We start from the raw sequence: 15,073 nt of genomic DNA, 5'->3' as shown, positions 1-15,073 counted from the left end.
TATATGAGATTATTTCTCTAGTGAATAGTTTAAGGAAGGATTGCAGATATAGGGGATTATAAAGGATTTGCCAAGCATACACAAAGCATTCAAACCACCATCACAGGAAAGAGGGAGAGGGGAAGAGGAGAAGAGGGAAAGGGGAAAGAGGAAATGGAAAGTGAAGGGGAGGGAAAGTGAAAGAGGAAGGGGAAAGAGGAGGGGGAAAGAGGGAAGAGTGGGGGGCTGGGGAAGGGGACAGAGAAGGGAAAGGAAGGGAAGGAGGTCAGGCAAAAAAGAATCAGATCTTCTTTTTATACTCAGAATAAATTTTAATTGGTCAGTGTTCATTCTAGACTAATAATTTTAAATTCAAAAGAATTAAGTGAACTTGAGTTTCATACTATATATATATATGTACATATATATATATGGAACATTTATGAACTCAGAATTAAAGGGGTACAAACTTTTGCTAGACTTCAAGATTTTCAATAATTTTACTCCACCACAGCAAATACAACCCATATGATAGAATATGGTTCTGAGATGATTCTGCTCTTGCTCCAAGATTATGAGTCTTGTGCTTAGAAGACTCACATTAAGCTTTCTCAGCACCAAATACATTGCTTAAAGTAAGTGCTAAGTAAAGTTGCCAATCACATCGAATTAGGAGAAATCACTGCAGAACAACTTTTATATCTTCTCTATTAGAAATGAGTCTTAACAACAACAAATGCAATACACAAAACAAAGCTTGCAAGAAAAAAAATACAGTGCAGTGGTTATCAGCTGAATGTGGAAGCAGAGTGTACGTTAACCGCCGACTGCCTGAGGAACACAGGGTTTCTTGAATTCTACATTTTGACAGCATCTTGGCAAAGAGGAAACACTTCCCCAGCAATCCTCTATTCCTACTTATTCTCTATTTCTAGACTTGAACCATGAGCCAAATGAACTCTCTTTATAAATTACCCAGCTTCAAGTATTGTTATAGTTACAGAAACAGACTAAGACAAGTTATATTATTTCATGAAATTTTGATGGTTCCGCTTACTAGGCATATTTCATTCTATTCCTATCTAGGTCACATACACTGAAATTCAATCCTTAGACAGGTATTGCCTGTGGTTTCTAATTAAGGTAAATATTTCTAAGCAGAAGTCTTAAGTTTTTATTGTCTACAGTATATCCCTTGTTTACAAATCTGTAAACACCAGAGCACCAACTCCGTGGTGCCCTGCCTCCTGACAAATGTGGGCACTAAGATCTTAGCTCAAATCACTCAGAAGGATTCTATTCTGGAGGTGACTTTTCTGGAATGCCTTTTTGAGTACTTTGTAGACTGCCAGGAGTCAAGAGGGCCACTCTGCTACCTGTCAATGATGAGCCTGATTACACACCTGCCTTCTCAAGCCCCAAATGGAAATTCAGCAAAATAGATGAGGCATTACCAAGGTCCTCAAGAATCAACTCTCACCAAACAGAAATATTTTACACAAAAAAGCACTCAACAGAGTGGCTTAGGGCAACAATATTTAGCTCTGGTTGCAAATCTGCCCATCATCTAATTCTCAAAATGCAAAACCTGTCTCAAATTTCATTAGCACTGCAAAGCTTGGAAACAATGCACCCCAGGGGTAGGAGCCCTGTTTACTGGGATCAAGAGCTGCCTAATTTCGCAAATGCAGGCTGTAGTTCAACACTTCTATCCAGAGTGTATGACTGTCAGCCATCCTGTCGTAAATAGAAGGTAGTTCTGTGTAGCTAACCCTTAAAGAGACCAAAAGGGAGTAAGCTTTTTAACAGGTTACCGTTGAACTCCAGACTTCTTAATCTGGGTATTAATAGACATTAGAGGCCAGGTAATTCTAGAACTACCCAGTGTATCGGAGGATGGTATCCCTGGTATCCAGCCCTAGATCCCAGGATGACCACCCCAGGAATACCAGCCAAACTGTCCTCAGATTTTACCCAAGGTCCCCTCAGAGGCAAAATCGGCCCCAGTCAAAAAAGGTGGCTCAGTGTTAGGAAATGGAAAGATTTGGAAAAAATTATATTAAGTGAAGTAAGCCAGGCCCAAAGAAACATAGGTCCCATGGTTTCCCTTATTTGCAATATCTAGTATAGGTATGAGTCAAGCGGAAAAGGTCAGTTAATGTGATGTTAGGAAAATGAACCCTTAAATATGTATTTTAATGTTTTCGTTTCTTTCATGCATGTGTTTCTAACGCATTTATAAGATTATTTCTTTGTTGCTTTGTATGTCCCTCCCCCACAGTGTAACCCCCGCTTTCACTATATTTGATGTCAGTATAACATGTGGAGGAGATGGGGACAAACAAGTCGTTTAAGGATTCAGGTGGACCTGTTGCAACAATGAGAAGTACAAAATGTCATGTCAAAACCAGCTTTACAATGTCGGTGTGGAGGGGGAGGGGGGTATGATTGGGTGGGGGGGAGGGGGGAGGCTGGGAAGGGAGGTGAAGGGTAAACAAAGGAGGAGGCTGCAATGCTTGGTAAGAAATGTATGCATTATCCTGCCCATGTAATTGTAACCCCTCTGTACAGTATGTTCTCAAATAAAATAAAATAAAATTTAAAAAAAAAAAAAAAAAGGTGGCTCAGTGGTAGAGCGCTTGCCTTGCATGCATGAGGCCCTGGGTTCGATTCCTCAGCACCACATAAGCAAAAAGAAAAAAACCGGAAGTGACACTGTGGCTCAAGTGGTAGAGTGCTAGCCTTGAGCTGAAGAGCTGAGGGACAGCGCCCAGGTCCAGAGTTCAGGCCTCACGACTGGACCCAAAAAAAAAAAAAAAGCACTGCGAAAAATGGAAACGATTTTGTTTACATGTGATTGTATAACGCAGTCATGTGTCAAATACGCAGCAGTCTCCAAGTGCTCACTCAGTATTTTACCACAGCTATTGCCTGTTTCAGTGGAAACACCTAAATACATCAACTCTGGGTTTATGTTGACCTAGGTTTCAAAGTAGAGGCCCCAGCCACAAAAATGCCTTCACTCCTAAAGAATCTGACTTCCTCTGTTTTACTTCAAGTCCAATGCAGCCACCTAAAGATTTAAAAGCTTACTATTATTTGCGGGGGAGGGGGGGCGCCCCGAGGAGGGAAAGTACCAAAACTAGGACTTGAACTCAGAGCTCCATGTTCTTCCTTGGCTTTTTTGTTCAAGGCTGATGCTCTACACACTTCAGCCATACCTCCACCTCTGGCTTTTTGTTGGTTAACTGGAGGTCAGAGTTTCACAGACTTTCCTGCTCAGGCTAGTTCTGAACCCAAATTTACAGATCTCAGTAAGTAGCTAGGATTACAGATATGAGCAAGTGGCACCCAACTTCAAAAGCTTTTCTTTTTTATTAATTTTATTGTAAAGGTGATGTACAGAGGTATTACAGTTACAGAAGTCAGGTAATTAGTACATTAGTACATAGTGTCACCCCTCCCTCATTTTCTCCCAATTTTTCCCTCCTGACCCCCCTTCCTTCCCAAGTTATACAGCTCATTTCTAGTGACTATCACTGCTGATAGTTCACCCTTTGTCCCTCCATTTCTGTGCTTCCCCTTCCCTCAGATAAACTTACATACAAGACAAAGGGTACAGAAATAAAGAACCGCAACAAAAGGGAAAAAACGGGGGGCGGGGTGGTAGGGAAGAACTGAAAACTGTACAGTTAAAAAAAACTTCTTGTTTCAATTTCTTGGAGTTCATTTCAATAAGTATCATTTCATATGATCATATGCACATAGCTATTAGTCCTTGTGATCCTCTCCTAATAATAACCTCCTTTAGTCTTGCTGTTTAATTTATCATGTCCAAGTGGAATTTTTGGTCAAAAGCTTTTATTTCTTGTCTTCCAATTCTTTTTTTGATCTTTCTAGAGCAGTTGACATTCCTGCTTCCCCTTCTAAAACAGCAATGTCCATTATCCCCTCAACTCTGACCACTTCCCATTGGCTCACTCCTTTATCCTTTACCTACTGTCCAGCCCATGACTATAACACTCAGATGTATCTCCAGCTTCATCAGATTAATGCAAACCTGAGAACCTGAGTTCTCCTAAAACCCACCACCAATGTCTCAGGCACAAGGATCTACAAAGGCCACTCAGTCACTCTCTAGCGTCCTTGGAGCCCTTAGCGCCAACCAAGGCAGATGTTCTTGTGTTTCAATACATTGTCCAGACTAGTTATATCCACTCTCTTTGTTACTATGATTATAATTTCAACATTTCGTATGAGTGAGAATAAATTGCTTCTATGAAAGCTAAATTGAAGAGTGGGGAAAAAAGTAAGCTGCCTTTAAAAGCAATGGCTGTTACATTCATTCACAATTTAGCATCCACAAGTCCTTAAGAAGCTCATTATAAATGTTTTATTCCAGAATTGGCTACCTTCAATGAAAACTTCTGGATCTGTCTTCAAAATATTAATAAGTATATACTTACATGTTTTTCAGTTAAAATAAAATGTTACATGGATCTACAACTTGTGTGTGTTTGTGTGTGTGACTACCCACAGAATTCTGTTTATCATGACAAGAGGGTTCCTACTAAAATAAAAATGCCCTACCCTCCGCCACTATTATGTCATCTTGTTCCCTCTCAGTACACCAGCACACATCCTCAACTTTAAGCATTCAAACTCAGTGTTCCCAACTTCACTGAAGCCATGCCACCTGCCTCAGCCTTCCCATCTCCAGAAAACCACTAAGGAAAGTCAATAAATTAACACTGAGGAAAGCCTAACACATGCAGAAATCTTTCACTCCTCTTTAGACTCATCCTTTATTAACTCAACAAGTTATGTTCAGATTGTTTACCTGTGCTTAAAAAACAAAATTTAAATGTGCTTAGACTCATTACCTAGATGTTAGTAAGATCTGGAGAAATCTGTCCTTTTTTTTTCAGGAAAATCACACCAGTCCAATCTGATGAGATCACTCCCAAAATAAACCTCGCTTATGCCCCAACCCGTACCTGACAGTCACTGAACAACATTTGCTGAAACCAGCAAAGACATTTAAAGTATTTAAAAATCACAGTATGGTGTGGTATAATCATGAAACACTATATAGCAACTTAAAGATGTATGTTATATAACATACTACTATGAATATATGAATGTTAGAATAAAAAAGAGAAACCCATTTATATAATCCAGGTTATTCTATTTACCTAGCTACACTTAAACAGGGAGAGAGGGAGAGAGAGGGAAAGAGGGAGAGAGAGGGGAAAATTTAACTAGGAAAAAACAAAACATGTTACACCAGTTGAACAATGGGTGATATTTTCTCTCTTGCAAGGGTTTATGCTGATTACTACTTTTAATAATTGTACAAGGGGAGTTTTGGTTGTTAACATCTTGACACATGCATACAGTATATCCTAATCAATGACACCCCCATTACTTTCCTGTATCCCACCTACTCTTCCCTAAACAATTTCAACAGGTTTCACTGTTCTATTTTCACATATGCAAACCAATTACACCTACCATCTTAATCCTCTTTCAAGTTCATCATTAGCCCTTCCCCTCCCCTATTCCTTAAACCAAGACGGCCCTTTATATTGGCTATGGGGGAAGAGGGGGGATGTAATTGCAAACCACCCTAGACACAGTTTGCTCCATAATGGGCCATGCCTGAGTTTGGAGGTCAATGTTAGCCATAAAATAATTATTTCCCTTGCATTGTAATGATTAGATGACATCATGTATTCAAAAGCAACTGTGCTTAGAACAAGTAGGCACAGAGCACAACAAAGACCTACTTTCTTTCCCTAAACATGACTTCAACTCCCAACCCGCCAAAGGGGCACTGTTAATGACACAAATCACTGAAAATAAAATTCAGGATAAACCAAGCAATAGATTTAATAAAAGCTAATATCAAGCCTCAACAAGAAAGCTAGAAATTTAATTTCCTTCACCTTGTTTACTAAAATATTCCTACTGCAACATTTACCTTCTACTATTGCGATGTGAGGGGAAATAATCTTAGCATTTCATAATACAAAACCAAAAGCAGTTCGTATTAATATTAAAATGCAGTAAGAGCACTGATGAGTAAAACTTCTCTAAGCAATATTTAAAGAAAGGAAACTCACATCTGCCACACAATTATCTGACTCTGATATTTGTCATCCATTCTGCAAGGTACTTGCCAAACCACTCTTTGTCAAAAAGCACAGTGAATCCTGTCAACCCACCCCCACACCCACCTCCTTCAAATCTAAGTGCTGGTGTCAGGATGCTCCAGGCAAGGTGAAAGGGAGGACAACCACACCCACCCATGGCTGGGTGGGGTGGAAGAACAGACCTGAGCCCCAGCTCCGTAGCAGAGGTACCCAAGAACCTTCCAGATGCATCCAGTGATCACCAAGGATGCCCACCAGTGACGTGTTCCCCTGCTTCCCATTTCTGATCCCCTGGTTCTGATATTAACCTAGGAAACCTATATACTTCCTTCTCACAGATCCAAAAACCAAATCCATTCTGAGGATTATTAAAATAATGGTGACAAATCAATTTCCTGACACACACACAACATTACCATTTTCTTTCCTTGTCTTTCATTTTCTTTTGTTTTTTTTTTTTCAGTCCTGGGGCTTGAACTCGGGGCCTGGGCACTATCCCTGAGCTCTTTGTGTTCAAGATCAGCACTCTACCTCATTGAGCCACAGCGCCACTTCTGGTTTTCTAGTGGTTAATTGGAGATGAGGTCTCACAAACTTTCTGGACCAGGTAGGCTTTGAACACAGATCTTTACATCTCAACCTCCTGAGTAACTAGGGTTACAGATGTGAGCCACCAGTACCCAGCTAAGGGCAGATTTTTTAAAATATATAACAAACATGGTGGGGTTCCATCCCCACTGCAGAGGAGGAAAAAAGGAGTATAACTCAGCTTTTTTTTTAATGTTTATAAGAATTTGAAAAAATTAGAAAGTGGGACTGGGAAGGTGACTCAGTGGTAGAGTGCTTGCCTCCCATGCATGAGGCCCTGGATTTGATTCCTCAGCACCACATAAACAGAAAAAGCCAGAAGTAGCACTGTGGCTCAAGTGGTAGAGTGCTAGCCTTGAGCTGAAAAGCTGAGGGACAGTGCCCAGGCCTGGAGTTCAGCCCCCACGACCAACAAAAAATAAAATAAAAATAAAAAAATAAACTAGAAAGTATATATATCAAATGAACTAATTATCTGTTGGTAGAATCTGAAGTTCCTTCATTATTCTGTATTCTCCTGAACTGTGTTGAGTTTTACAGTCATTATTACTTTTTTTTTTTCAGTAGCAGTGTTTGAATTCAATGTCCAAATGTCTTAGACAAGTGTCCCGGCACTTAAGCCATGCCTCTAGCCCTTGTTCCTTTAGGTTAATTTTTACATAGGTCTCATGTGTTTTGCCCAGACAAGACTCTGACAAAGATCTTCTGAGCTATATTTCCCTCATAACTAGGATTACATCTGTAAAACACCATGCTCAGTTTATTAGTTGAGATAAAGAGATTTTATAATCTCCCTGTCTCTACCTCCTGAGTAACCCGGATTATAAGCATGAGCCACCACTCTTGATCCATTATATTACTTTTTCCTTGTGTGTGAGTCTGTGTGTGTGTTTGTGTGTGTGTGCATGCATGCATGCATGCACATGCAGGTGCTCCAATCCTAAGGCTTGAACTGAGGGTCTGGAAGCAATCCCTGAGCTTTTTTTGGTCATTGAAGTCTCACAGACTTTATACCTGGGCTCGCTTCAAACCTCAACCCTCAGATCTCATTCAGATTTGCAGGCATTCGCCACTGGAGCCCAGCTAATACTACTTTTTAAATCAGAACAACACAACAACAACAACAACAAAAGTACATGCTACAGCATGAGAAAACCTTGAAAATATTATGCTAAGAGAAAGAAGTCAGGCATAAAAAAGCTACATATGTACAGTTTGGTTTATATCAAATATCCAGATCTCACAAGGCCATAGAGACACAAAGTCTCTATGTGGTTGCCAGGAAACAGGGTGGGGATAATAGGACTGATGGTTAACAGTAACAGAGATTCTTTCTGGGTGATGGAAATGTTCTTAGATAGTAGATAATGATGATGGTTGCACAACAGTGTGAATGTATAAAAGCCACTAAATGGCATACTGCAGTGGATTTTATTTGATGTGAATTATCCTTCCTAATAAAAATCAGATACACCAATGATGCTATTTTAATTTGGGAAACAATTGTGAGACAAACTGCAAATGAACATGTATCATAATTTGGTGTTTTTAGGAAGCACCATGGTTTGAGATCCTGGCTTTCCCTCTTACCAGTTGTGGGACCTTGGTCATTAACTATGTCCAGCATCTAAAGCAGAGACAATAGCAGCCTCTCTCTCCTATGAGAGGTATGAGAGGCATTTAGAGGCGCTATTAAGTATTGCTGCTATTTTTCTTTATTATGTAGAGAAAAGGTGGGGGGGGGAATCAAAATTCAAACCAGCTATAGCAAACCTCTCATATGCATTAAAATTCTGTCTTTATTCTTTTATCCAACAATTCCAGTTCTACGAAATGATGGAGAAAAAGAAAAAGCATACACAAAACATATGCACAACATTGTCACTATTTGGCTCATTTTCTGAAACAGGATCTGGCTATGAGCTGGCCTAGAACTTCTAGGCTCAAGAGATCCTTCTTCCTTTACCTCCCAAGTAAGCTGGGATTCTAGTTGCTTGCAAACATTTTTTTTTTACAACAGTAAAGTGGAAACCAATCTAAATGTCCATCTGTTGGGAATTAATTACATAAATTATTGATAAAACACAACGCAGACATTCAAGTATGTGGTAGAAATGTGTAGTGGAACAGAAAGAAGATCAAGACCCCTTGTGAAGTCAGAAAAAGAAGTTATAAAGCTATACATATAGTTATAATCCTATTCATATTTTACAGCAGATACATCTTTAGAATTTTTCAGTAGAGTCAATGCGCCATCCAATCATCCACCTAATACATAAAAATTTAACAAATAAATGTAGACACAAGAGAAAGGGGAACAGGAAGAGGAACAGGAAGAGGAAGGAAGGAAGGAGGGAGGGAGGGAAGGAGGGAAGGAAGGAGGAAGGGAGAGCGAGAAGAGAGAAGGAGAGAGAGAGGGAGAAGAGAGAGAATGAGAAAGAGAGGGTAGGAAGGAGGGAGGAAGGAAGGAAGAGAGGGCAGACAGACTAGGAGAAAGAAGTGAACAAAAAGGAGAAAAGAAAATATGTATATTTCATTGAATTGTTAAGAAACAGTTATGCAATTAACTAAAAGGAATAAACACAGTATACTACTACCTAAAGAGTACCTTAAACCACTCTAAAAAGATGGGGGAAAGAAGTTATTTTTAAAATGAGTTCAGGGCTGGGAAGGTGGCTCAGTGCTTGCCTTGCATGTATGAGGTCCTCAGGACCACATAAGTAGAAAAAGCCAGAAGTGGTGCTGTAGCTCAAGGTAGAGTGCTAGCCTTGAGCTGAAGAGCTGAGGGACAGTGCCCAGGCCCAGAGTTCAGGCCCCACGACTGGCAAAAAAAAAAAAAAAAAAAAAATGAGTTCAGAAGCCAGGCACTAGTAGATTACACCTGTAATCCAAGCTACTTAGGAGGCTGAGATCTGAAGATCTCAGTTCAAAGCTGGCTCAGACAGAAACGTCTGTGAGACTCATCTCCAAATAATCACCAGAAAACCAGAAGTGGCACTGTGGCTCAAAGTAGTAGAGTGCTAGCCTTGAGCAAAACACCTCAAGGCCAGTGCCCAGGCCCTGAGTTCAAGCTGCCATGACCAACAACAACAACAACAAAAAAGCTCAGGACAAAGACTGAGCTAACTTATGAAAAAGAGAGACTCTGAATCCATCAATTAGGTGATAAATAATAGTACTCATACACTGATAGTTTCACTTACAAAATTATTTTGGATGGAGGCTAACAATGAAAAATAAATTGAGCTTTAAAATCCCAAAAGAGGGGCTGGGGAGGTGGCTCTGTGGTAGAGCGCTTGCCTTGCATGCATGAGGCCCTGGGTTCGATTCCTCAGTACCACATAAGCAGAAAGAAAAAAGCCGGAAGTGGCGCTGTGGCTCAAGTGGTAGAGTGCTAGCCTTGAGCTGAAGAGCTGAGGGACAGTGCCCAGGCCCAGAGTTCAGGCCCCACAACCAGACCAAAAAAAAAAAAAAAATCCCAAAAGAAAATCTAAGCCATGAACAAGAAAAGTGACCCCCAGTATAAAAGTAAATCCCTAAGCAAATACTAACATCAAAAATTTAAAAGTTCAAATTTTTTCTGGTATAAAACAAATGTTAGCATAACAAGAGATTATAGAAGAGATTGGCAATTAATTTGGAGTTCATTTTTATATTTTTCATATTCCTCAAATTTTCTACAAACATCATATACTGCTTTTATAACCATAGCAATAACCACAAAGAAGTTATTTCCCCTCTCCCCTTTTTTTCACAAAAATAAGAAGACTGGAGTTATGATTAAAAACCTAATGCTGTCAAAGCTTCTGAAGATAGAATAGTGTTAAGAACTTTAAAACCTTAAATGCCTTGGAAAAAATGACAACTGAGCTGTGGAACACACATGATACTTTTTTAAAATAAATGCATCTGGAAGTGGCGCTGTAGCTCAAGCAGTAGATTGCTCGTCTTGAGCTGAAGAGCTGAGGCATAGTGCCCAAGCCCAGAGTTCAAGCCCCACGACCAACAAAAAAAAAAAAAAAAAAAAAAAACTTCTAAAACAGAAGAATTAAATGCATTAAAGTATTAAAATAAAAATAAAAAATAAATGCATCTGAACAGTAACAAAGAACTAACAGTAAATATCACCTAATAAAATAAAAACATATACTGAGAAAAATTAAATTTCAAAGTACATGAGAAGTATGACATACCTCATTGCTCAAGAGACACTAATATTAAAATTAATCATAGGAACAATGAAAATCATGCAGTTAAAACAGTATTTGTGAGTAAAATCTAAACAGGATGTGGCTCAAGTGGAAGAGCAAGCCCAAGGCCCTGAATTCAAAACCCCAGTATCACAAACAAGGGGGATGGGGAATTAAAATGTTTAATTCATTAAAAAAAACACGTAGGGAAAATGAGAGACAACAGACATAAATTTAAAGGATAGTATGAAGTGTTGGTAAGAATTTAGAAAATGGACTGCTTAACTACAAGTAAACAAGGCACGGGCATTATGGAAAAGAGTCTGTCAGTTTTTCCCAATGTTAAACATAGAGTAACTTTATGACTCCAAAATTCTACTCCTAGGGGTCAAGGGGAGGGAGGACTATCCACCCAAGAAAATACGCATGCACGCATGCACACACACACACACACACACACACACACATACACACACACACACACACACACACACACACACAGAAGAAAAAAAGAAAAGAAAAAACCTGTACATTAATATTCAGAGTAGCACTATTTATAGTAGCCAGAAAGTGAAAACAACTCTAATATCTATCAAAAGATGAATAGACAGCCAGCTCTGGTGGCTCACACCTGTAAGTCTACCAACTCAGGAGGCTTAAGTCTGAGGATCATGGTCTGAAGCCAATCCAAGCAGAAAAGTCCTTGACTCTTATCTACAATTAACTAGTAAAGAGCCAGAGTGAAAGTGTGGTTCAAGTGGTAGAGCTCAAGGTTAGAGTTCTAACCTTGAGCTCTACTCACACACAAGGCCCTAAATTCAGGCTGTAGTACACACACACACACACACACACACACACACACACACACACACGATGAATAGATAAGAAAAATATACCATTATCCACTAATTCAGTCACAAAAAAGAATGGCAAATACGTGCTTTCACATGAATTATGTTTTAAAACATTACAGTATATGAAAGAAGTAAACTACAAAAAAGCCACACATTACCTGATTCCATTTATATCAAATGTTCACAATCAAGTCTACAGCAGAAGAGATTAGTGTCTGTCTATGACTGAGAAGAATGGGAATGGGGACCAGAATTGCTAAGAAAGGAAGACCCAGTCAACCTAACTCCATTCCATCCTCTCTTGACTCCATCTACCTCTCTGTAACTCTTCTTTTTCCTTCTGAGTCACTCTCCCCAGCTCTAATATCTGGGATTCCAGGAAGAACAGAACTGACTGATAAACTTCTTCATGACAAAAGATTAAATTAACAGAACTGATGTCAAGCAGAAGAGATGTCCCATCATCCAAAGGAAATAATTGCCCCAAGACAGGAACCAAAGCTAACCTACCTTAAGCAGCAGCCACCAACTCCTGGGAATATGTAGACCCCAATTACCCGCTCCAAGGATGAATGGAGCCACCACTCAAAACAGAGTTAAAGATCAACCAGATAATGCTCAACCAGACCTCCAGTCTGACATTACCTGCTGGGTCAACCATGCAAATCCCCCATCAGTGCCTTGGAGGGAGTGGGGGTAGGTCTATAAAATCTCAAAGTTCCTTTCAGCCCCTCAAATACAAACTTGGGTACTGATGAACCTCTGCTGCTGAGAAGCCCTTTTCTTTGCCCTTCACCACTGCCCACTTCTCTATGAAGGGCTTACTAGTTCAGGTGGTCAAACCTAATCCCTGAGGACTCCCAGAGACTCATGTATTAAGTTTCTTTCTGGGGGAGATGCAAATGTTCTAAAACTCTTTGTGATGATGACCGTTGTACAACCCAGTTTATTGTCTTAGCACTCACCTAAAATTGTTGTGCAAATGAAAGTAACCTGCTGATAATACTCTATGACTTTCAAGGAAAATGGGATCATCAGACAATGGGGTAAGCTTGAAATACAAACTGGAGCTGGGCACCCGTGGCTAATGCCTATAGTCCTACCTTCTCAGGAGGCTGAGCTCTGAGGATCGTGGTTTGAAGCCAGCCCAGGCAGAAAAGTCCCTGTGAGACTATTACCTCCAATAAATGACTCAAAACAGCCATAAGTGGCACTGCAGCTGAAACGATAGAGCACTAGCCTTGAGCACAAAGAGGCTCAGAGACAGAGCTCAGGTCCTGAGTTCAAGAAGGAAGAAGGAAGGAAGGAAGGAAGGAAGGAATAGGAGAGGGGAGGGGAAGGAAAGAGGGAGGAAAGGAAGGAAGGAAGCAAGCAAGCAAGGAAGGAAGGAAGGGATACAAACAAGGAGGAAGTGGTCAAGGAGCAAAGCTCACAGGAAAAAGAACCCCTGACTGAAGTGGCCCTTGGCATTTGTCTGACTGTAATCGTCCTTCCCCACCTTTGGGAGAGTAGGAAGAGAATGCTGAGTGAAGAGTCTGGAGGAAACAGAGAACAGTGGAAACTACAAGTGCAGACAAAAGGGGTATTCAGATGGGAAGGGCTGGGCACTACACACTCTCCTCCAAATTAAGCCCTCCACCATTCATTCACCCAAACTGTCCAGCAGGAGGCCCTGCAGCTAAAGAAGGAAAAGGCAAAGACACTGACAGGATGGGGACCAATGAAGTCAAGAGTTAGAGCCTTGCCAGACAGATGTAGAGCACTTTAGAAATGAGCACCCAAAGATACCAGTACCTCTACATCTACAAAGAATCCAGTCTAAGGCAGGAATTCATATTTTGAAGTGAAACTTTTAGATTTCTTTTTCTCTTCCTTCCTTCCTTTCTTTCATATTATGTGTGTGTATGTGTGTGTGTGTGTGTGTGTGTGTGTGTGTGTGTGTGTGTGTGTGTGTGTGTGTGCGCGCGCGCGTGCGCATGCGTGCTCACTGAGGCTTGAACTAAAGGCTTGGGCACTGTCCCTGAGCTCTTTTGCTCAAGGCTAGTGTTCTGCCATTGAGCCACCATCTCCACTTCTGGCTTTTGGATGGTTAATTGGAAATAAGAGTCTCTGGGACTTTCTCAAACCCTTTAGACGCCTCTCTTTGTCTTCAGAGCCAATGCCAAACCTTCGGATCCACCGAACACCTTCCACAAACATGGTGGCAACTTGTACCTTATGTTCTGCCTCGACCCACATACCCAAGGGCAGTACTCCAGAAATGCTGGCTTCCCTTAAATACCCTGGTGCCATTTCTAAAGCCAATTAGCCCAGAATATCCCTCCCAACTCAGTTACAACCAGTCAATAGGTAAATCTGTAATAGTCAACTGTGTCAGACAACATTCTAGGTGTTACTGATAGAACAGTGAAGAACCCCTGCTTTCACAGAACTATATAATGGGGACAGATATGCATAAAGTATATAGTAGGTCACTCAGAAAAAGGTGCTTTGGTGCCAGAAAAAAATGATTACTAGGGTGAGAGATCAGAGCACATTGTGGAAATGTGGAAAAGGCTGTAATTTTAAGGCATCATTTTGAAGGTGACATTAGACTGAATACCTGAAGATGCTGAGTAGGTAAATAACTGGGACAAGAAGGTTGCAAAAGGAACATAAACAGCAAAGGCCTCAGGTAAAGGCTGTAGCTAAGGTTTCAACTGAGTCTACTCTCCCGTAAAGCCCCACTCAAATGCCACTCACTCTGCGAAAGTACTTTTTATTCCTACCAGTCAGAATTATTCATATTTTTTTATTGTGAACATACTGTACAGAGGGGTTACAATTACATGGGCAAGATAATGAGTACATTTCTTATCAAGCATTGTAGCCTCCTCCTTTGTTTACCCTTCACATCCCTTCCCAGCCTCCTCCGCCCCCCCCTTATTCATTTTTTTAACACTGTATCTCCTATTTTTTCTCCCCAGGACACCTTGAACAGTAGAAATCCTCCTTTTGAACATAAACAAGAGTGATCACTGGTAAGTTCATCAAAAAAGTCAGTTAAAAGCTGGGTGCTGGTGGTTCACATCTGTAATCCTAGCTACTCAGGAGACTGAGATATGAAGACCAAGAACTGAAGCCAGACCAGGCAGGAAAATCCAGGAGGACTCTTATCTCCAATTAACCACTAAAAAGCCAGAAGTAGAGCTGTGGCTCAAGTGGCAGAGTGCAAAACCTTAAACAAAACCTCAACACCAGCACCAAAAAAAGTCAATTGAAGCAGAATACCATTTAAACTTCAAATATACAAATATATGTTCAGGGG

General features: G+C 40.5%; 1 protein-coding gene across 1 annotated transcript in view; it reads right to left on the bottom strand.

Annotated features, from left to right (window-relative positions):
• Positions 1–15,073, bottom strand: part of Tmeff1 (transmembrane protein with EGF like and two follistatin like domains 1) — an 82,899-nt gene that overhangs the window by 59,346 nt on the left and 8,480 nt on the right. The window lies entirely within an intron of this gene.

Source organism: Dipodomys merriami, unplaced genomic scaffold (genome assembly GCF_024711535.1).
Source record: "Dipodomys merriami isolate MVZ:Mamm:240054 unplaced genomic scaffold, mDipMer1.0.p SCAF_11, whole genome shotgun sequence".
Classification (NCBI taxonomy): Eukaryota; Metazoa; Chordata; class Mammalia; order Rodentia; family Heteromyidae; genus Dipodomys; species Dipodomys merriami.
The sequence above is the reverse complement of the archived record's forward strand: the minus strand, read 5'-3'. Positions and strand labels throughout refer to the sequence as shown.